Source organism: Amblyomma americanum, chromosome 3 (genome assembly GCF_052857255.1).
Source record: "Amblyomma americanum isolate KBUSLIRL-KWMA chromosome 3, ASM5285725v1, whole genome shotgun sequence".
NCBI classification, from domain to species: domain Eukaryota; kingdom Metazoa; phylum Arthropoda; class Arachnida; order Ixodida; family Ixodidae; genus Amblyomma; species Amblyomma americanum.
This window is the reverse complement of record NC_135499.1, coordinates 185,764,038-185,787,698: the sequence shown is the minus strand read 5'-3', so window position 1 is coordinate 185,787,698 and position 23,661 is coordinate 185,764,038.

The following is a 23,661-nucleotide window of genomic DNA, read 5'->3' as shown; positions in this document are numbered from 1 at the left end:
GTCAAGCACTGAGGGGGTGGTGTATAAGATTCCGCTGTGCTGTGGAGACAGGGTGGCGCAATAATACACGTCTGAAAGAACATTAGGATTCATTACATTCAACTAATTTAGCCGGCCATTGCCGAGATTACTATTATTGTTCGCCCTCTATACATCAGAGTGACATTTTGTTTGAACACCCTGTCCGATTAACAAGAGAGATCAGCGAAGCCTACCACGTGAAGAAAAAGCAAAATTGTGCGTCAGCAAGCCCTCTCTCTCTCTGTTTATAATAGGGAAGTCGTGTTCCTGGACCACACGTACCAACACTGCGTTTTGCTTTGTTGTATGATTGTTTGCCTGTGCTTCCTTTATATTCGCTTTGTTTCCTATCAATAAACTTCAGTTGTGGGTCAGCGCTCGTCCCGTGTTCTTTCTTTCGTCCCCGCCTTTTGCGCTGCTACCCTCAAGAATGTATTACCAACTCGCTCGTTTAGCAATTGCATTGAACGTCTTAGCTGTTTTCTGGTGTATTACGCCGCTGATATGATATGCCGAAAAAACTGGCTTTCTAACTCAATATTGCCTACTTAAAAAAAATGGCAGAGAGTCTTAGATGAAACACCGTGTATTATACAAAGCAAGAGGAATGTGCACAGGCTACATTCTTTCGCAAACAGTCCGGCCGGTGAAACGAGTACAACATGCACGCGCAGTACGAGAGCGACCTTTTTGGAAAATGGATGGATGGAAACAACTTTGTTGGGCGAAATAACGGCCGCCTGGGTGGAGCAGGACCGCTGCATAACAGCGGAACGCAGAGACATAATATTTATTGATCAGGGGAAAAAAAGTTTCTCGAATGCATTGGTTTACATTTTAGACATACAAACGGATTTATAATGGGCCGCGCGCATTTCAAAAACGACTTTTGTACGGTGGCGGGGAGCGGGGTGGGGGAAAATTACCCTACTTTGAAGTTACCGGTACTTCCGACGTGCCGGTAAACCAGACTACACGCTTTGCCTAATTGGTGCATTGTGAGAAGTATACTTTCTTTCGCTTTTATTCCTCTCCTTAATAGTATAAACACTATGATAACTTGTCGAGAAATGCCTTAACGTAATTCTAGGCAATACTCGCGGAATCTTGTACTTTACGGCAGAGCTAACCCAACGACGCCTAGCCGCACTGCAGCCTATACGAGCAAGTGTTGGTACCGAGCATCATGATACGCAGCAAACAATCATGCTGTCGCAAACATGGCGCAATCGACGAACAACGTACAAGGTATACGGCCCGAAATGAGGCCGACATGCAGCTGGCGCGGTGATATTTCCGAGCCGTGGAGTTGCTCTTAAATATGCGACGCGTGTGTCGTAAGATATACAAATGTTAACGGACGCTGCTCTTATTTCTAAACGAAACTTTGCAGGTATATAGCAACTTACAACATCTGAGCGCGGAACCGTTGTTTCCTCGTGACGCGACGTGCGACGGCCGTTTCCTGTATACCGCCGGTACCAACACCGAAAGAAGCGACGCGACTCGCACTCAGAGTGGCGCATTAATCAGTGATGCCACCGCATCATCATAGAAATGCGATGGTAACCCGTTTGTAGGAGCTTAAAGTGCTATAAACAGAGTGATGAAAATCTCTGCTTCGTAATATGTCGTATTTGTAAGGGACACTGTATGCCACGGAGCCAAGCTACATTTCGGAGGTGCTGAGACTTGCAACAAACGAGAGGCCATAACACCCGTTCCGTTCACACTACTCCGACGAGGATTTTACTTAACTGTTTAGACGTAAGAGTCGTAACGGAGCGAAACTCGACTGCTTTTTCACTGGCCAGACAAACGAATGTCGCTCGCAAAATGAATCGGAACTCACGTAAGTCTTCTGCTATTCGCTAGTGTTGTGAGTTGGTTCCAGGCGATGCGTGAAATCGTCTGGGAACCAAGAACCAGTGTGAAGCGAAAATCGATTGCGGTTCCCACCTCCTCGAGCGAAGCCGTCGCTTGGAGCATCGCCGCGAATTATAGCCTGATGCGGTTAGCGCTTTACTCTTGCGCACAAAGCGCGAAATTGAGCGAGTATATATATATAGCATAAATGTGGTCAGTGCCCGTAAGACATCAAGCCCTTTTCGCCCCTTCCTTAATGGCGCTGAGCTTATCTGCCTATTTCGAGGGAAGACCAGCGCCGCCGCGATACACTTCATCCACCATGCGTGAGAGGAGCAGGAATGCCGGAAAGACGTGTTGGGCGCAATCGTGGTTTCAGCTATGCGGCGACTGCTTTCGATGCAAACCTCGAAGGAATGCTGCGAAAGTTTCCACAGCAGCTTACCGAACCTTCGGACACACTGAATTAATTGAAGAAGTGAAAAACGCATTGTTAAAGTGATTTAACCTGCGGACAGAGGAGAGCACCGCGGGGCATCGCATGCAGCCACCGACTGCGCGGCCGAATCCTCGTATTCGGCCCAACACTAGCCACACGAAACCCGATCTTCCCAGCATTCCCGCGCTGAGGGATGGGGTGCTCCTTGAGAAACTCGCGTAGGCGATGGCGCCACTGTCCTCTTAGGTCTTGTCTTATGTCTTGTCTTATGGGGTTTAATGTCCCAGAACGGCGCATGACCTATAAGGATTGCAGTAGTGGAGGGCTCCGGATTAGTTGCAGCCACCTGGGGTTCTTCAACGTGCACTGACATCGCACATTACACGGGCCTCTAGAATTTCGCCTCCATCAAAATTGGACCACCACGACCGGGATTGAATCCGCGCCCTTCGGGTCAGCAGCCGAGCGCCATAACCACTGGAACACCGTGACGTAATGTGAGAAAAACTAACCCTCATGGTACGGTCTACCCGTCACAGCTTCAGCCGCGCCCTCAGATCCTCTACACTAGCTTGCAAGACGTATAGTTCAGTACAGCTTAAAAAATAGCCTTACTGTGAGAGTGCTATCACACCTTCCCTTATAACTGCGCTTATATCGCCTCTGCAGAAGCGCACTATCTCTGGCTTCGGCATAGGCGATACTGCTACCTCTTTAGTTTTCCACAACGCAGCGTAGCTTAAATGTTGTGGTATAAGTTATGCATTGAGTCGTCGGGTTTAACGTATCAGAACTACGCATGACCTATAAGGATTGCATACAGTATCGTTTCATCAATTTCTAAATGTTGCCTCGGAGTAGTCGCGACCCGCAAGCTGAGGTTTCTATAGAAATTTGAAGACATAATATTTTTTGTAGCGATAGCTACATTACAGTAGCATTTCGAGCCTTCAGCGTGGCGGCGCCGCCACCACCCCGTGGCTGCGCCGCCCCGCTGTCACGTGGTTGGTCACGTGGTGCGGAGCAGCTGCCGGCTGCGTGGCGCCGTGGCTGATTGGTTGGTCATGTGGTTGGTCACGTGACCAGCCACGTGGTGCGGAGCAGCTGCTCCTGCTGGCGCTGCGGCGCGCCGGCGAAACTGAGCTGCAACAGCTGTGCGCATGCGCCGGGTCAAGTGGGACGAAGATAATGAAGGAACGCCCAGCGAAACGGACCGGCGAAATACTGACTTTGCAATTCAACTGAGTAAGTTCCACCCGGCCTGCTGTAGCTATCGCGTCACTCCAGGTTTAACCAGAGCTAAACCACCGCCAATTTTTATATCCGTAATTTGGCGTCCATTTCTTATCATAGTTTTCAGAGTTAATTTCACTGCATTAAACTTATGTGTATTGCAGTGATTACCGTTTCATGTTAGTGCTACATTCTCTCCTAGACTTTTAGATAATTAAATTAGTGTTTGAGTTATATGTGCTCTGGCAGTAATTTTTTTTCAATTATCAGTATCTGTGCTGTTGTCTGTTGACTCTCAAGTGACATTCGCGAATTTTATAATCGCATATTCTTTAATATTTTTCTTTTAAAATGATGTAACTTGTCGTTGCCCGCACCGTACTTTTGTGTCTTGGATTCCCACGGCTATATATTCGTAAAAACACGTACAACAAAAAGAGGGCTTTTACAAGCTACATTTCTAATTGCATATATAAGCAGCAGCAAATCGCAAGCAACACAGGAGGCAAGCCTTCCTTTGATGCCCGCGTTTCCGCTTCTATGCGCCTGCTCGATTCTCGCACACTCTGCTTCTCGAACACACTGCAGGAATCTGCTGCACAAGAGTACGTTGAACTTGGCCGTGGCAGCTGCCAAGCAGGCACGTCACGCGGGCACCGTGTGACGTCTCCCGGAGCGTCATCATTCGGAGCCTTTTCTCGGCGCCTTGAGCAGGGGCCGCTCGACGCTCATCAACATAATGAAATGCGCAAACAAAGCCATTGTCCGAGGCCTAATTTATGCGCGAGTACGGACGGACACGGTTGACCCGTCGCCATGATTGCCGGTCTCTGCGCGCGGGAACGGTGGCGGACGCCATCAACGCGGCCGCTCCCACGTACAGCGCGCTGGGATGGCTCGCATGCTAATGGCACGATCGCCTCTCTGCCCCGAGGCACTGGCACGTATAGACACAGCGTTTGCGCACACATGCTTAGCGCGAGGCGGTCGGCGGCATGCCGATGACACCTGAGCGCTCCGGGGGGGGGTCTCTGCCTTTCAGTTTATGGTCTCATTTGCTTGTTTACTTATGCGCTGCGCAGATCCGCGCTGGCTGGAATAATTCACGAAAGGTGCTCATTGAATATACTGCGAGAAATGAAAGAGAACTCTTAATGGCTTGAATATGATGAGCGCTAAACATCGATTGTGCCTGCATGAGATGACTTGGCTAACCATACTTCGCGAAACCAACGTTACCACGCAAGCGGACATGGTGCCGATAATAATGTGCTCATCTTCTTGCCTTTCCACTTTGCGCATATTAAGGAGTTCAGCAAGATATAACAAGCCGTCTAACAGGAGTCGTCTTCATCGTCTAAGTCACTTCTTAAGCAGAAAAGATGAAATGGTAGGCGGGCATGTAAGCGTATTGCTTAAATTCCGTTGATAGTGCGCAGTTCGTGACAAACTGCAGCTCAGCGCCGCTTATTACCTGCTTTTTGAAGCGTCATCAGAGCGGAAAAAATGCAGACAAACGCTTTTAGTTCTCACGGCTACCGCCACGTACCTCGGGGCGCTGAACACTGAAAATCACAAAAAAAGGCACAGGCTCTAGGACTGAGATTTAGCGCTTAAAAATCCGGAGTCATGGTTTAATGTGATGAGCCAGGTACAATCACGCTAAAAACATAGATTTACCTATAGTTAAGGCATACAAGTGTCTTGGTATCTTGATAAATGATGGCAGAGCCTGCATGCGAGACCAAAGGGAGGAAATTATAAAAAACAAAAAACAAAAAGAAACGCAGCAGTCACGAATGCAAGTTCGTACCTTTTAGAATTGGCATCGTATTCCGCATTCCACTTTCCGAAGGGAAGTGTTATGTCGGGCAGTCCGGACGCTCCCTAAACGACCGGCTACGAGAGCATCATGCAGCGGTCGCTTCCATAACAGGGAGCGGTTCTTTGGCCAGACATTATAAGCGTTGCGAGTACGCGCTAGCATTTGATGCCACATATGTGTGCTCGGTAGGTGAGGCACAAGGTTGCATAGGGATATCTGCGAGGCCTGCCACATTAGCAGGGAAAGCGATAACTGTGTCAGCACGCCTTATCTTGCCCGGTCGCAAAAAAAAAAAAGATGAATGGGAGAAACAATTGGCCACTTGTGGAATAGTGATTTGTATGTTACTTGCTTTGTTTTATTCCTGCGCGTGAATCTGCCACGGAGCTGCATTATTGTACTTACCTTCTGTAGAAGCAAAATTGCAGCCGACGTTTAGCTCTCGTCTTGTGTTTTTTTTTTCTTTTTTCGCCCCAGTCCTATGCGCTAGTCTTATTAAATAATCATGAACCCCCAACTACCCCAACTTTCTGCCTTCACATTGTCAAGAAGATCCGCGCCCTCTGGGGATATAACTATAGGATGTTATTCGGTGAATCCGGAAAGGCGAAACGGCACTGAGATTGACGTTTGCAAACACTGTGTTGTGCTTGGGATCTACCACAAATTCTGCACTCGACAGCCGCCGTGGTGGCTCAGTGGCTATAGCGCTCGGCTGCTGGTCAGGAGTACCCGGGTTTGAACCCGACCGCGGCGGCAGCGTTTCGATGGAGGCGAAACGCAAAAGGCGCCCGTGTGTTGTGCGATGTCAGTGCACGTTAAAAACCCCCAGGTGGTCGAAGTTTATCCGGAGCTCTCCACTACGGCACCTCCTTCTTCCTTTCCTCTCTTAGTCCCTCCTTTATCCCTTCCCTTAAGGCGTGGTTCAGGTGTCCGCCCAGATGTGAGGCATACAGCGCCATTTACTTCCTCCAAAAACCAATTTTCAATTTTCAGTTTTGCCCCGCCGCGGTGGCTCAGTGGTTAGGGCGCTCGACTACTGATTCGGAGTTACCGGGTTCGAACCCGACCGCGGCGGCTGCGTTTTTATGGAGGAAAAACGCTAAGGCGCCCGTGTGCTGTGCGATGTCAGTGCACGTTAAAGATCCCCAGGTGGTCGAAATTATTCCGTTGCCCTCCACTACGGCACCTATTCCTTTCTTCTTTCACTCCCTCCTTTATCCCTTCCCTTACGGTGCGGTTCAAGTGTCCAAAGATATATGAGACAGATACTGCGCCATTTCCTTTCCCCCAAAAAACAATTATTATTTCAGTTTTCTATTCATGAAAATCCCAAAAATAACAACCGCAACACCGCAAGTTTCCAGCCTTCTGTCGTCATTATATTATCTCACGGTTGCAATTATAGAAAGTTCTATGCGTGTTATCAAAGCGCGACAGTAAGCTCATACTCGGTAAACATACGCTTACAGTGCATAATAATACCTTTTTAGATATAGCACTGACAAGGAGCGGTTAATAAACGTGGACAAATTTATGCATGGGGTGTATTGCAAAGCAAGCAAAGAATATTAAAGCAAAAGCTTTACTGCGGCATGTTCCTCGAGTTTTGCCGACCGGGCACGTTTGATCTTCAGCGACCTTCAGCGCGTGACGTGTGAAGCTTCGCCTAAGCCGATGAAGAGCAATAGCTTCGAAAGCAAAAGAAAGGCGCATAACTGGCCCCATGGGAAAGCGGACCCCTTAGTCGCGCTTTAAGCTACGTGGCGGTATACTGACAGATATGCGCTGCATGCGTTGGCATTGCCGACGTTGTGGCAGACACGCGGCACTGCAGCAATAAGTTGCAGCGTGCATTGGGTAACCAACCTCTCGCGATCATCATCATCGTGATCATCATCATCGTCATCATCATCAGCATTACTACACCCACTGCAGGGAAAGGCCTCTCCCATGTCTCTCCAATTAACCCTATACTTTGCCAGCTGCACCCACCCTTTGCCTGCAAACTTCTTAATCTCATCCGCCCACCTAACTTTCTGCCGCCCCCTGCTACGCTTGCCTTCTCTTGGAATCCACTCCGTTACCCTTAAGGACCAGAGGTTGTCTTGCCTTCGCATTACATGCCCTGGCAAAGACCATTTTTTCCTCTTGATTTCGGCTGCGATGTCATTAACACGCGTTTGTTCCCTCGCCCACTGTGCCCGCTCCCGGTCTCTTAACGTCACGCCTAACATTTTTCTTTCCATAGCTCGCTGGGTTGTCCTTAACTTAAGCTGAACCCTTTTCGTTAGCCTCCACGTTTCTGTCCCGTTGGTAGTACGGGCAAGATACAGCTGTTGTATACTTTTCTCCTTAGGTAAATTACATGGTAACCACGCCGTTCATGATCTGAAGAGAACCTGCCATATGCGCTCGACCCCATTCTTACTCTCATAATCCAGATCAGCTGTCACTACCTGCCCTAAGTGGACATATTAACTTAGCACTGCTAGGCTATAGCCTCACTAGATAAGTTCTCAGCGCTAAAAGTTGCCAGGTTCATATTCCAGTGGCGGCCTGACCGGAGCCAGTGATTCTTAGCACCCTCCGCTGCGTCACAGGTATGACCGCCATCTCTGTCAGTTCACTATAGTAGCGCACTCACCTATAAATACAAAATGCGGACACTGTTTCTCGTTAATAAAGCGCAATGCGGCGGCAGCAATTGCGGCATAAAATGGTGATCCGCGTTTTTTCTGGCAACTCGTGTGAGAAATATGGGCGTTCGGTATGATTCGAGCCTTCATTCATGCTTTCACATGCGTAGGGAAAATCGGCAGTGGAATATAGTTGACCGCTAGAGGACAATTTTCACACCAGCTTGTCGAAAACCAAGCGATTCACGTCAACTGCCACGTTGATACGATCAAATATTCCCATGAACAGAGCTTGAAGCGCGCTATATGACGTCAATGGCGTCATCGAATGAGATGCGTACTAGTGCATGAAAGCTGCTCAGACTTTTCCTTTTAAAGCATTCGTGTCGATTTGCTGCCCCAGAGTGTATATTTAAAGCTAATAACATCCTGCACTATCGTGTCAACTTCTGGTGTTGGGGTGTGTGTGCTCGCTTCTCGCCGTGTGGCTCCGGGTTGGATGCTGACTAATACGCACTGACGTTGTTCGACGTTGTTGATATTGTGTATTTCTAAGTGTATGCGTGCATTATTTCTGTGCATTGCGATACTTCGCCTCGAAAGATGGCAGAAATGCAGAAAAATCGTTTTTGCTTTCTTAAACAAATTCGCCGGTGGGCCGCATAAACACGGGGCCGCTGTGCAAGCGCACGGCTTAGTAAGGAGGAAAAAAATGACCTTTTCTACCGCATAACAATGTCGCGCTTATTTAAGTGGCCGCCTCGACTCTCTACCGCACAGCAACTGCACCGTTTAAAAAATAAATAAACAGCGCACGCTGCACGCCGCACATGCGCACTAGTTTCTTAGAGGCGTCCTAAATTTGAGCCAAAATCCCGCGTCGACGGTGTGACTATGAGTGTAGTGATCCCCACGGTAGTCAGTGAGGGAAGGTTCCAACGCAGTGTGTTGCACTCACGGTCACGGTAGAAACGTGAACTGTGCCACGAGGGAAGGAATGAAGGAAGGAGCGAAATGAGGAAGAGGGTGCACTGAGAACGGACAACGCACGGGCGTTTTCGCATTTCGCCCCCGCCGAAATGCGACCGGAGCGGCTGAGATCCGACCCTGATACCTCGGGCGGCCGGCATCAAACGTTCCTGCGATATATGTCCAAAAAGGTACTATAATAGAAAAGAAATTTACCTATACCTCTGTAAAGGATCCGCTATATATGAAATCCACCACACGCAGGCTGCGTACGTGTACGCATGGTGCCGGATATAGCATTCTGCGCGCATCTGCGCAGTCGCTTTCATGCCACCGTGCGAGACTAGAAAAAGTGGGCGCGCATTCCGCGCCTGCCTATGCGCAGGTATACGCGCGCTGTTTGCATCACAAAACACGCTTAGCGCGCGCGAGTTTGCGCCGTGAAAACGCGCCATGAGCCAGCCGCGCGCGGCTCATTGTCTGCCGCGGCTACGCTTGATTTTAGCATGACAAACTGGCTCTATACATAACGCGATGCGATGGCGCCATTGTCTCACGGCCCGCGGCGCTGTGTGTATGCACGAGTGCCGGAACACTTTGCCACGGCGTTGTTTGGGGCGCTCCGCTGACGGAAGTAGGCGGAGATGATAGCGCACATAATGCGAGCTTGACAGGCGTCTCCTCGGCGGGGAGCTCGCACTTGTGTACGGACATCACGCAATGCTGAACGCGCCGGGGATATTGTTACGTACGTGACGGCAAAGGTATTCAGCGAGGACAAGGGTCGAAGGCCTGTGACAGCCGAACCGCTGACAAAATATCACAAGAACGTCGTAGTCGTTCTAAAGGCACTTTGTCGCCCTCCCAGCGTCCGTATGCAGTACTACCGCAGAGTTAGAGTAGTAAGGCTTGTGGCGGGGACATGGACGATGTCGGTGGTGTGTGTTGCGGGCAGGCACTGTGAGTGCAGCGGTGTGGTCTCGTACGTCACCGCAGTCACAGGACGTATGACACGGTAAGGACCCGTACAGCGGGGCAGAACTTTTTCACAGTGGCCCACACGGCGTGACGAGACCCAGGGCAAGAGAAGGGAGCCCGGAGGGTTGTCGACGTCGCGATGGCGACAGTCATGACGGCATTTCTGCGAGTCTTGGGACGCGGACAACCCTTTGGCGAGCTACAATACGGGCGACGTCGGCGCGGGCGATGGCGTCCCGAGCATAAGCAGTCGTGGAGGCGGTGGAGGGCAGCACACTGTCGAAGGGCAGCAGGGGATCGCAGCCAAACAAGATAAAAAGGAGAGTAACCCGCTGTATCGTGGCGTGTGGAATTATATGCGAAGGTCACAAATGGGAAGCTAATATCCAAGTCATGGCGATGGTCAGAGATGTACATGGAAATCATGTTGGTCAAGATACGGTTCAGGCGTTCGGTCAGGCCGTTCGTCAGTGGTTGGTAGGCCGTGGCGAAATTATGACGGACGGGGCAGGAGCTGAGAAGTTCGGCGACCACTTGGGATAGAAAGCAGCGGCCGCGATCTGTGAGCAGGTGACGGGCAGCACCGTGGTGGAGTATGACGTCGTGCAGGAAGAATTCACCGACATCAGTGGCGCAACTGGTTGGGATCGCTCGTGTGATAGCGTAGCACGTCGAGTAGTCCGATTTCCCATAGCAGACACCGGAAAAGGGCCGAGCAGGTCAACGCGGACATGGGAAAATGGGTCTATCGGGAGAGAAATGGCTGAAGGTGTACTACAGGAAGAACCTGGGCTCCTTCCGGCGCTGGCAGAGCTCGCAAGCGGCCACATAGTGCCGGAGAGAGAGAGATAGGGGCGGTCTAAAGAAGCGGCGGCGCACGCTGTCGTACGTGCGGGATACGCCAAGGTGACCTGCCATGGGAGCATCGTGGAGCATCATGGAGTGTTCTGAAGGCGGCAGCTTGGTCGGGCCACGAAGAGAGCCGGACGTCCATCTTGAGGAGCATGGCAAGACGGCGAGCAATTTCCGCAAAGTTCTCGATGAACCAGCGGAAATATGAGCAGAGCCCGATGAAGCTGCGCACATCGTTGGAGATGCGCGGAGTAGGAAAAAAAGTCACGGCGCGAACTTTATCGGGGTCGAGTTGGACCGCGGTAGAATCGATCAAGTGATCGAGGACCTTGAGCCGACGGCGGTAGAAGGCACATTTCTTGGAGTTAAGCTGAAGACCGGAGCGGCGGAAGGCGGCAAGGATAGCTGGAAGGTGGTGCAGGTGGCTTTGGAGAGTAGACGAAATAACGATCACATCATCCAAGTTGCAGAAGCACATTGTCCACTTGAAGCCATGCAGGAGCGAGACCATCATGCGCTCGAAGGTCGCAGGGGCATTGCAGAGTCCGAAAGACATGAATTTAAATTGATGCAGGCCGTCCGGGCGACAAAGGCGGTTTTCCCACGGTCCCCTTCGTCGACAGCTCTCTGTCAGCATCCAGAACAGAGTTCAATGGAGGAAAAGTAGCTGGCGCCGTGCAAGAAGTCGAGAGCGTCGTCAGTTGGAGGAAGGGTGTAGAAGTCTTTCTTTGCGATGGTATTCAGATGGCGGTAATCGACAAATGGCCTCTAGGTTCGTTCTTTCTTTTCGACAAGGACGACAGCTGAGGGCAACTAACTGGTCAGGATAGTAAACAAAACTGGAACATGACGACCGGCAATGCTGACTCGCGCAGTGCACATTCCAATCACAGCGCTGCCAGCGATGTCGCTAACGGTCGCGGCTGGCGTTAAAACGTTCTTGAGGTGGTGGCGCAGACAAGATCTCAGGACAGACACGTGGGCGCCGGTATCAATGAGGGCAGTGACCAGGACACCATCCACAAGAATATTTAGAAGATTACTGTGGGAAGCGAGGGTCAAAAGAAGATTTCCAGGCCGGGTTAATGATGCAGCATTACCTCCAGGGGCAGCATCACCAAGTTTTCCGAGAAGTGGTGGGAGTTAGACGGATATGAGTTGCGGCGGCCGAGAGGAGAGCGGGATTGGCTACCTTGCGGGTATGATGAGCGGCTGGACCGGCGAGCTGGCGCAGCGACCACGTCACGGAGGGAATCTGGACGTGGTGAGTAACGACACGTGGCGTAGCAGCTGCGGTGCGAGATAGAACGGTGAGAAGGAGACCAACGGTTGCAGCAGGGACGTGAGATGTGCCCGACGCGCGAGCACGTAAAGCAGATGGGGCGATCATCGGGGGCATACGCATTCATCAGGCTTGCGGTACCGGTACCGAGGCGAGAAGGTGGTAGTAGAAGTGGCAGCCGCGATCACTGGAGGATCTGGGCCGGAATTAACGTTGTATACGACCCGAGCAGAAGGTAAGGCCATGTCCGCAACCTCCTGGCGGACGGCGGCCTGGATGAGGGCCAACTGTTGTTCGGCAGTTGAAAGGTGGAGACAGCGGGCGTCATCGCCTCCAGTTCGCTGCGCACGATGCGGGTCAAGTTAGCCGTGTCTGAAAGTTGCCGCAGTGTTGACAGATCATCACATGAGGAGCTGGCAGCGGGGTTCGGCAGCCGGACGAAACGGTGGGAAATGCGTCTTCTGTGTTTGGCCTACTCGAAGCGCCGGCACACCTCCAGAACAGAAGCGATCGTAGAGCAGTTCTTGCATGGCAGGAGATTAAAGGCGTCGTCGGCAATACCCTTCAGTATGTGGACGGCCCTATCTGCCTCAGACATGTATTTGTCAACATTACGGCACAAGGCCAAGACGTCCTGAATGTAAGCGATGTAAGGCTAGAAAGACATGTGGGCGCGCGACGCGACAGCCTTTTTGGTGGCGAGTTGACGGCTGACATGCTTGCTAAACAGGTCGCGGAGTTCCTGCCGACATACGTCCCACGATGCCAAGTCATCCTCGTGTGTAACCACACTCTCGCGTTGCCGGCCAGGTAAACTATAAGATTTGCGATCACCAGCATCGCCTCCCACCTGTTTGTGTGCTGACGCGTTCATAAAGGGCGAGCCAGTCATCCACATCAACGTCATCGATCACGCAGAATGTGCCTTGTTCGCGTGGGTGAGCCAGGACGATGGCTTGGATGGGGCGGATTGATTAGGCATGGTAATGACGGCGAGATGTGGGCCACTGCGTAGATCCAGCTTGGGGCCCGGGATCAAAAGTCGCAACCTCTGCCCTATGTTACGTGATGGCAAAGGTATTCAGCGAAGAAAAGGGCCGAAGGCCTGCGACAGCCCAACCGCTCACAAAATATCACAAGAGCGCACCACAGCGACGTCGTCATTCTAAAAACACTTCGGCGTCCAAACGTGCGGAGCAGTACTGTAGTGGCTGTCTTTGTTCTCGACGCTTATATCGGTTGCTGACTTTAGATCCGTCGTCAAGACGCATGGAGGGAGTAGCTTCTTTAAGCGATTTTTTGTTACGAGAAATGAAAGGCGACATTACGGACTGCGTGGCAGGCAGCAATGCACTGGTCGATTCCCAGACGGTGAAAGAATGCTATTTATCACCAGCAGGCGTTAATTCCATAAAGATCTGCAGAAGCCGTCGAACAACAAGGTCGGGCAACGGTTTCGTAAAAAGACGAAGCGCAAAATATGCAGCACACCAGGTAGACAGATAAGACATCTTGTCTTTGATTCCGCTTCGTCTTGGACCATGCACTGTTACGACTCGGGTAGCAGCATCTCACCGCATCCACCAGTGGTCGTGGGGCACTGCAGGCTAACTCGAACCCGGGCTCCATTGGGTAGCGTTTCCGAAACTTCGGGCTGAGAAAAGATGGGACTTGAACTTTGAGGAAACAAAAACAAGCGGGTTTACTGGCACTTTGACGAAAATTATTTACATATGAAGGAAAAAACAGTCAAAATTTAAGAGTTCATGCGTTGACCGAGTGGATGAGCCTTGTCGCCAGGGCCCACAGCGTTCGATCTCAGCACGCTCCTTAAATCCCCTAAGGTTCCGCCCCTTCATGCGGCGGTGGCCAATGAAACACGAGGCACATTTCTCCAAGGTGAGAAAACTCGCACAGCACTGTGGCAAGCGGAGTCTCTCGTTGCAGAGTCGACCCGTGAGAACGGGTGAGGAGGAATTGCAAGTCCGCTGCTATTTTCTACAATGGTGCAACAGTATTGCAAGCGGCACGTGTCCATCGAAAATAACTGTGGTCCCTGCGGCGCCGCAGGCCTAAACTGCGGCTCCGGTCGGGCCGGCTCCGGTCGGGCCGGCTCCTGTTGGACACGGCTAATTACTTGACGTGGCGTCCTTTTATTCCCCCGTCCTCTGTCCGTCTTCGGTTGCTGCCCCAGGCCTCCTTCTCCAGGAACCAGTCAAAGGGGAAGGTCATTCGCACCGAGCCAAGCGTGAGAAAAATTCCACAGGCTCTTTCCAAGCGAGTCATCCCCCCCCCCCTTTTTTTTTGCCCTCGTCGGCCACCTGACGCTGTCGAAATTGCCACCGCTGTCGCCGCCACCGTGGTCATCCCGGTCGATGAAATCTGCGCCTTAATCTACATTGGCTGGAGTGTATCCCGTTCACAACAGCACTAACTAGCCCTGTTTTATTAGGCGATGGTAATACACACTTATGTTCACTTTGTTCTGCGAGGGTAACACACCCGAGGACACGAGGGCTGAGAGGGAGGTGGTGAGCGCACAGGTCTTGAGGTATGTTTCGAGTATGGTTTAAGTGTGGCGTAGTGTGGTGAGAAGGCCCGACAGTATCTCGCGCACGAAAAGGGGCTGGATACGCGTCAGCATTTTGGTAAAGCAGATGAGTACTAGAAATAGAAATAGGAGCTGGGGGAAAAGGTCAAAGCGTGCCATATAATCGCACTTGTACAGAGTTACTGCAGACATATGCAGAAGAACCATGTGTAAGTGCAGTGGCGTTGAAGACAGATAGCACCGGTCCTTTCATGAAGCGGTAGCGCTGACCCCCTTTCGTTCCTGCAGTTGTCCCTTGCTAAAGATCTGCACATCAGTGCCTTAGAGAAACTTTTTTTCTTTTTTGAAAACTAAGCGAGATTCAAGGATTCGGATGTATGAAGCTTGTAAGTAAAGCATCCAAAGTTCTTTCGTGCTAGCGTTTAAAAATGTGACGTAATCGCCATATAAAGCTATGACGATGCGCGGGCTTCTCCTCACAGCTTTTACAGCTCTGTGTTCTCGGTGGTGAAGTCATGATGCCACGATTTCAGAATTCCGTTGACTTCGCCTATCCATTACCGCGCGTCACCATATGCCGCCAAGAAACGTCCCATCGGGTTTTAAATTCGATGGCGTACGATTTTTTTTCGAGCAAGCGTTCCTGCTTGGACATGTGCCGCCCCATCAAGATGACGTCACCATGCGCCCTGCTCTGTGGAGAGAAGCCTGAATGCCAATGTATCTTTAACCGGCAATCACGTCACTATTCCAGATGTTAGCACGCAAACATCGCGCGTGCTCGTCCAACTCTAATACCTCTTCAGTTGGACTTCAGAGCGCCTTCTGCAGCTCGGCCCGGTGTTGTTTCTCCACATTACAAGTGCGCCCCGTGGTGCTGCAAGAAAGCAGGGTATCGTCTGCGACGACAGCGGAATCAGCGTTACGAAAACAGGGTTGAGCTTACGGGGGTAATTTGTGAGGGCGGCCAGCAAGACAAAAGAGAGATGAAGGAGAGGAGAAAAACAGGCGGAGAAAGAAGGTGAACTTAATTTGACAAAATGTAGGCAAACAGGTGTAAACGAGGGAAAGAAAGAGATCCAACAATAAAACCCTAGTTACGCTGCGTAATTGAGGGGTGCTCAGGGCGGCGCTCGCAACCCCTCAAAAGAAAAATTTTACGTAGGATAAGCATCCTGAACCACATTTTTTCGACCGACAGAGTCTAAAAAATGCATTGTTCAATTTGAGCCTCCCCCTCCAAGACAAACCCATAAATTTGCATTGAACTAAATGCTTCTGGGTCCCCTCCTTGCTCTGCTAGCCACAGGGCAAATGAGACGGCTGTCTCTTGTGTTGTGGATAGAGATCAATGCATGTCAAGTGTTTCAGAATGCGACTGAGAAATGCGAGATAAAGACTGCCAAACAAAATAGCAGCATCCACCTATTTTGTGCCTCTGTGTGGCACCAAGTCCATCGAGATGAAGAAGGGCAAATGAAGAGGCTGACGAATGCTACGCACACGGGCTCAATGCAAGGCACGCTGGCCCCGTGAGTGAGTGCCACTCCATCAGAGGCCAACAACAACAGCTACAGGTTTATTTGGCATCAGTGGAGTGCGTGAGGGAAGCTTCTGCGCTCCCGACAACACTCTTCGCCGACGCGACCTGAGAACGTTGTACTCTTTAAAGCTGGGCATGGGAACGTTCAGGCTTCATATTTTCCGCTGCAAATGCGTGTGTCTACTTCGCACTACATCTATTTGGGCAGGTATAAGTAATGGTGTGTATATATTGTCGCCATAGGTGCGAACTTTTTCAAAGAAAGAAAAAAATTTGCCGCAAGCAATTCCGTTGGATCTCCTCAAGCCATACATTTAGAGGGTTGAAGTAAAGTTTTAAGAGGACAGGGAGCACTAAAAAGAGTGAAACAACAAAATGCGTCAGGAGCCGGCTACTAATGGATGTATGGAGCTGTTAATAGAAGATCCATTTACCGTCAATCTCGGGTCTTCTAAGCCCACCCACGAACAGGAACACCGCAGGACAAGGCAGGTTTTCACGCATGCCATAAAAGACGGCAACACTCACCGGTCTCACATTTGCGCGGTGTCCGTGCGCACCTCTAAACGCATGGGCGTGGCGAACTGTACTGCTCTCTAACGGCTGGGCTTGGCTCTTTGCCGAAGGTCCTTCCGCGAACGATAGGGGCAGCCCGCAAAGGAAGGACGAGTTTCGAGCCTTACGTTGGCGCTGCTCGTCTACGGGCCTTTGTGGTTACGCACGCTGCACGGGCGCCAAGCCTATTGTGGAGTGCTTTTGACGCCGTGGGACCTTGTTCTGTGGCCTCTTTTTCGCAAGAAAGCAACCTTTCGGAAATTCTTTTCGGTATCCATGCTTCCCATGGGCCCAGATGCACGTTTGTTGTTTCGTGCATGCGACGTACTTTTTCTGACCAGTGCTGTTTGAGTGGCATCCGCAAAACCTTTGTGTCCTTGCGTCGCCTTATAAAGGCAAGGTCATCAGCAAAACTGTCGCGTGTGTACCACCCATTCACCCACCCCAACCTCCTGGAAAACCGGTCTTCTTCATGGTCTCACGTAGAGTCACTAAATAAAGACTTAGAGTACCGGCACTCTTTTCTCCTATTGTTCTGTGCCGCCGCCACGATCATTGGTCAGTTTGCATCACGTGATATTTGTTTACACTGCGACGGTTCATGGGGGCTGCCATTTTGTGGCTTATGCGTTTTCAGTCGGGCAACTGTGGTAGTCCTAGTGCTGCCAGTGACCGACTCAGTGACCAGGGATTCCGCGCCTCGCAGCATTTCAGCTGCACAAGAGCATACGAGGATGCCGTTTTGCTGCGCTGTTGGCTGTTTCAACTCGCAGAATGATGGAAAACGCTTACCGTTTGCATCTGAGCGGCTCCATGCCGTACGGCTACGATCACCGCCGCAGCGCAGGGTGGCTAACCGCGTTGTTTACAAAATGGCCGGGCCAAAGTTAGCGGCGAGGTCGCCGAAGCGGCAATCTGGCAACAATGATAAACAACAAAATGGCCGCCCCTACTTATACCGCCGTGCTGCAGTGACGGTACTCTAAGTCTTTATTTAGTGACTCTGGTCTCACGAGCTGGCGACCAGCTCAAGCTGATTGACCGAACCAGGATGGAAGGGGGAAGACCAGAGGGCTCTTGGACTGCGGAGCCTTTCCGGAAACTTTGCTATTAAAAACAGCAAGCTTATTCTATCTCTGTCTTTCAGAGCCCAGTAACAAGAGAGCAACAGACGAAACGGGAGCAAAGAACCAGAGACAAAGGGAGACTCAGGCATACTAATGGAATTTCATAATTAGCAGTCAAGAAGACCTTTTGCATTACTCGCCGCGTCATTATCACGCCTTGAGAGCGCCAGAACTGGCGTCACGCAGTGTTCCTTACTCACACCAAATGCGACGTTCCTTGACGCTGACGCACTAAAGGCGGCGGGTGAAAGTGTATGGGGCGCGTTGGTCCTTTTCACAGCCTCTTCAGCAGATGCACGCCGATGTATGCTGGCTGTGCTCTCGGATTGTTTGTGCCTTCACTTGAACGCTCGCAGGTTCGCTGAAGAAAGGTGAGGCGAGTGCGTTCCTTACACTGTTAAGTCCCGGGCAAGGGCTGTCCCTTCAATGGTACCAAAAGAGGCTGGCGAGAGAAGCAGCGACGGCCGTTTGCGAAGAACATATGTTTAATTTTCTGGACTTCTGTAGAGGAACGATACAGCCGAAGCCTGCAGTGAAGCCTAACATACATTCATACCCACCACACAGTGCGAAAAGAATATGGTCCGTTTCTAAACATTTTGTGCCTAGAAAGAGCTAATCACGTGGGAGCCCTTTTAAGCGAAAGAATTCTTATGCCCCTGGCTTGTTTAGCAAAGCGAAACCTTAAAATGTTGGTTTCCTTTACTGCCGAGATTGACGAGACGAGTAATACAACAAGCTAAGTTGCACAGGTTATTGCTGTCAACCAGTGCTTCGATTTTTATTCTACAATAGTCGCTGGTAAGGAGGGGTATTCCTGAAAACAGGCTGTATGCTCTTCGCACGCATGCTTGTTTATCGCTTGGCGCTGACGAGGCAGCTGCGGGTAACGGCTGTTAGGCGTGACCAAGGTTGCCCGGATTCAACCGTAGTTAGGGTTGCCCATGCAAGAACAGCATTAATCGAGGTCGCACAGGCTCCGTTAAGTTAAGCGCAGTTCAGTTTGGCATTGTGCTGCGCACAAATACAATTAGCGATAACCGCGATTGCCTTAACCGTGGTTAAGGCTTCCCGTGCAGCAAGGATATTCGGTGGTGCTCAGGATGCAGGGTACCAGGGTACATAGAACAGCGGCCCATGCTCATAACAAGAGGATGAGGTGCGTATTTAGGGGAAAGCGAAAGGTATTTGGATTCAACGGCAGATATTGGTAGGCAATACAGCGGGCAAGCACCACGCAGGATTTTCGGCATGGTCAGTTGCAGTGAACGCCAGTTGAGTTGTAGCGTTGGCACTGTTACGGAAAATCTGTCTGGTTACGTCGACACGCTCATTAATGACATAACGGCCACTACGACACCACGAATTTCCTTCCTGACATCACTGATCTTTCTCGGGGCTCTTTGCTTCTCACGCTCGACGTCACTTCACTCTGCACGATCATTCAGCTTGCACAGAAAAGACAGTAGATAGTTGTAATTTGACCACCCTACGCAAACTGATATTAAAGCTTAATAATTTTGAGTTTGATGAAAAACATTATGGCCAGATGAGTGGTACTTCAATGGGTACCCAAATAGACCTCAATTATGCAAACATATTGGTGGGGATGCTTGAAAACGAATTTTTGGAAAGCCGATCTTTGGTACCTTTTTACAATAGGCGCTACACCGATGATATATTTTTCATTTGGTCTCATGGTGAAGCCGAGCTCCTATCATTTATTGTCGATTTCAACAATGTGCATCCGTCCATATCATTTTCCCATACGTAGTCTAGATCTATAATCAATTTTTTTTGACCTCACAGTTTCACTTCATGTCGACTGCTTAAAACTGCAGCAGTATACCGCAAACCGACTGACCACCAGCAGTATCCCCACTTTCAAAACCAGCATCCCCTACAGTGAAGTTTGCAATCAGGCATTTAGAACTAATCCTAATCGAGAAATTAGACAGTCTTTCCTTATCCATAAACTCAATACAGTATCTTCAGGCTAAACGAAATCACAGGAATATTGAGCTCCATACCATCTTAACACCCAACTGTTAACCACCATTAGTGCTCGCTGATTCGCGTTTCTTCTTCAGTTTTACATCGCAGTACGCGTCTGCTTTTTGTTTATATTATTGATGTTCGAGCTTTACATGCAGATAGCATCATGAATCATGAGTTTCTTTTCAGTATTTAGTAATAGATATTCATGCTGCTATTTATTCTATTCATTGCCGTCGTGTGTCTACATCATGTGTAATTTCTCAAGGCTTGCTTCGTCCTGTTCAACATTTATGACTCGCCATTTAGTACTGATTGTATGCGAAAAGAATAATTCCGCCCAGGCATATTTATCCCCTGACGCCGGGCTACATAGCTCAGATAGACGACACATTATACCTCGCAGAATAGCTCTTCTGTCTGCAACTGTGACCGACATATCGCCTTGTAGCCAGGTGCCTGATGAGTTTTTAAAGGTTTCTATGTGATATTTTCCTATAGGGTGTTGTGATCCGATCTACATATACTGTGTCTTCCACTTCGATTCAGACAACTTGACGAAGGCCGGCCCATAAATGGTGTTCATCAATGAAGGTTATTAGTGAATATTTTATCGCTTAAAGATAATTTATTAGAAAGGCAGAAGGAAAAACAAGCACATGCCGCAGGTGGGAACCGAACCCACAGCCTCATAATTACGAGTACGGTGTTCTCTCTCTCTCTTTCTCTCTTCCTCTCTCTCTCTCTCTCTCTCTCTCTCTCTCTCTATATATATATATATATATATATATATATATATATATATATATATATATATATATATATATATATATATATATATATATATATATATATATATACTTATGAAGGGAGCCAACAGTCACCGAAACTCTTTCTCTCTTCCTCTCTCTCTCTCTCTCTCTCTCTATATATATATATATATATATATATATATATATATATATATATATATATATATATATATATATATATACTTATGAAGGGAGCCAACAGTCACCGAAACCAAGGTGCATGGGGGAATGTTTAATTTTTTTATGTGTTGTGCTGATCAGCGGGATAATAATACTTAGATTAATCCATCGCTTAAAGAAAATTAGTTATAAAGCAGCAGAAAAAACAACCATGCCGCCGGTGGGATCCGAGCTCATGAACTCCGAATATCGCGTCCGGTGCTCTACCAACTGAGCTACGGCGGCGGCTGTCTAGTGTGCTGCTCTCGTGGGTATTTATACTTATTGGGCGTAAACGAACCACCTTTATATATATATATATATATATATATATATATATATATATATATATATATATATATATATATATATATATATATATATATATATATATATATATATATATATATATATATATATATATATATATATATATATATATATATATATATATATATATATACCGAGACTCGAACCTCTATACGCCTTGACGTACCACGTCACCTGGGGCTGTGAACAAAGCCCTTTGCTACCCAGGACAACCAGCCCTAATCTAGAGCAGTGGGAGGCCATCCTGGCTGACTCCGACCCGAGCACACTGATTATGCTGGTGACGAGGGCCAAGGCCAACGGGATCCTGGAACAAAGAAGACCGACCATTGAAGCTCCAAATCTATCTCACCCCCACCTTATATGCCCTAACTTTTCTCTCCCCAAATAAATGTTTTTATTCGTTCACTACCTTCCCGTGAGCCGACAGAAGAAAATTTTAGGGAAGAAATGGGCTTCGTCGTCACGTGGGTATGAACGCACACGACTGGTCTGCGTTTTGAGTGAACGGTGCTTCCTCCCGCGGCCCGGCTGATTCCTGATGGGTGGGTCGTCGAACCGAGTTCGTCGTGAGTACGTCTTTTTAGTGGCGGCGAGGCCAGGTTGCGTACGAAGCTTTCAAGCTCTCGGAAGAAAGGAAAGGAATAAAAAGCGAACAAGCAAGGAAGGACGGCCAAGGTTTCAGAATTATATTTTGAAGCGTTGTTTATCCGTACTGCACTAGGCAGGATAGTGTCAGCAAGGAGGGGTATGAAGGTCTGGGATGTTTAATGCGAGCTTTAAAGTGTATATCAAAGTTAGCCAATTTATGAGAGTTATAGGATTATTTTGTTTTGCAATAGGGTATGGATAAACGAGAGTCCCATGTTTTTCGTTAAGAGCTTCTTAGATAGCAATAAATTTGAGAATAAAATAAGATTCACGTTCACGTTGTCGCGTGTTTTTGAAACCCCCTTGAAGAATTGTTACCTTTAGGGCGTCGTATGATTGTTCTTCCGAGTTTACATGGTTGGATAAGGGAAGATTTGTGTGAGACTTGGTGTGGGCGCCGTCATTGTTAAACCGAATGCGGAATGGAGTGTTTGTCCGTCCCATGTATTGCTGGTTACACAGAGTGCATTCAAGGAGATAAATTATGTTTTATGAGTCGCAGTCAAAGTTTCCATGAACTGAATTCCGGAAAACTGACCTCGTACTCAATGCGGAACACGTGGTCTGCATCTGTTTCCAAACTTTAGCAATGCCCTTTACCACAGGGGCGACATGCATATTTTGGGGTTTTGAGTTCCTTGGAGCAAAATAGATAGTTCTGAACGTTTTTAGCGCGCCTGTAAATCACGTGGAGTGTGAATGTAAATATTGTAACGTGCTTCCACAGAACCTCGACGGAAGAGGCAGAAGATGAAGGACTGACCCGCGGAGAAAGAGGAAGAAAAAGAGAGAGCTGAAGGACGCTGCTAGGCTTCCTGCTTCCATCCTGCTTCGACCGGTCCCCTCTTTGAATAAACCCCCGTGCGTGCAAAGCACGTAACAGGTTGGTGAGAGGTGCGGGGTATCGACCACGGAGCATTCCATCTACCGAAGGAGCCGTAGACTCGCAGGCTTCCCACCACTGCCATCGGACATGCCTGGAGACGACAATGCTGAGCAACCCGGGCTATCCACAGCGAACAACTGGCCACATTATCGAGAGCCCCGCACATTTTTTGGAAAACCTGAAGAGGACGTTGACGAGTGGCTGAAACACTACGAGCGGGTGAGCAAATACAATCGATGGAACGCTGCTACTAAACTGGCTAACGTTGTGTTTTTCCTTGCCGCCACTGCCCTTGACTGGTTCGACAATCATGAGGATACACTGAGTTCATGGGCTACCTTTACGACCGAGATAAAGAAAAATTTTGGGGATGAATCGGCAAAGAAGAAGCGTGCGGAACAGACATTGCTTCACCGCGCGCAAGTACCCGGAGAAACTTGCACGGCATACATCGAAGCCATCTTAAAGTTATGCAAGCTAGTTAACTCCAGAATGCTTGAAGAAGACAAAGTCGGCCACCTTCTAAAAGGAATTGCGGAAGATGTTTACAATTTCCTGATTAGCAAAGAGAGCCTGAGCACCACCGCTGACGTTATAGAACATTGCAGAACATTTGAAGCTCTTAAGCTGCGTCGAATCACCCCTAAATTCGGAAGATTGGCCAATGTCACCTCTATAGCCAGTGTTGAAGCCAGTCCTCCAAATTCTATGGCTGATATGATTCGAGAGATTGTGCGCGAGGAATTGTCCAGATCCCGGGATACCTTCTGCCACACACAATATCTGCGGCACAGTTCTGCACCGGAGGAAGATGTTGCCGCCCTGTCGACTCCGTGGGCTCCACCCAACGGCACTTTGCCCATGGACGTTCGGAACATTGCCCAACGTTATCGCCACCAGCCGACAGAAAGGAGGCCCACCTACCCAGAAGACGTGGTTCGTCAGCAG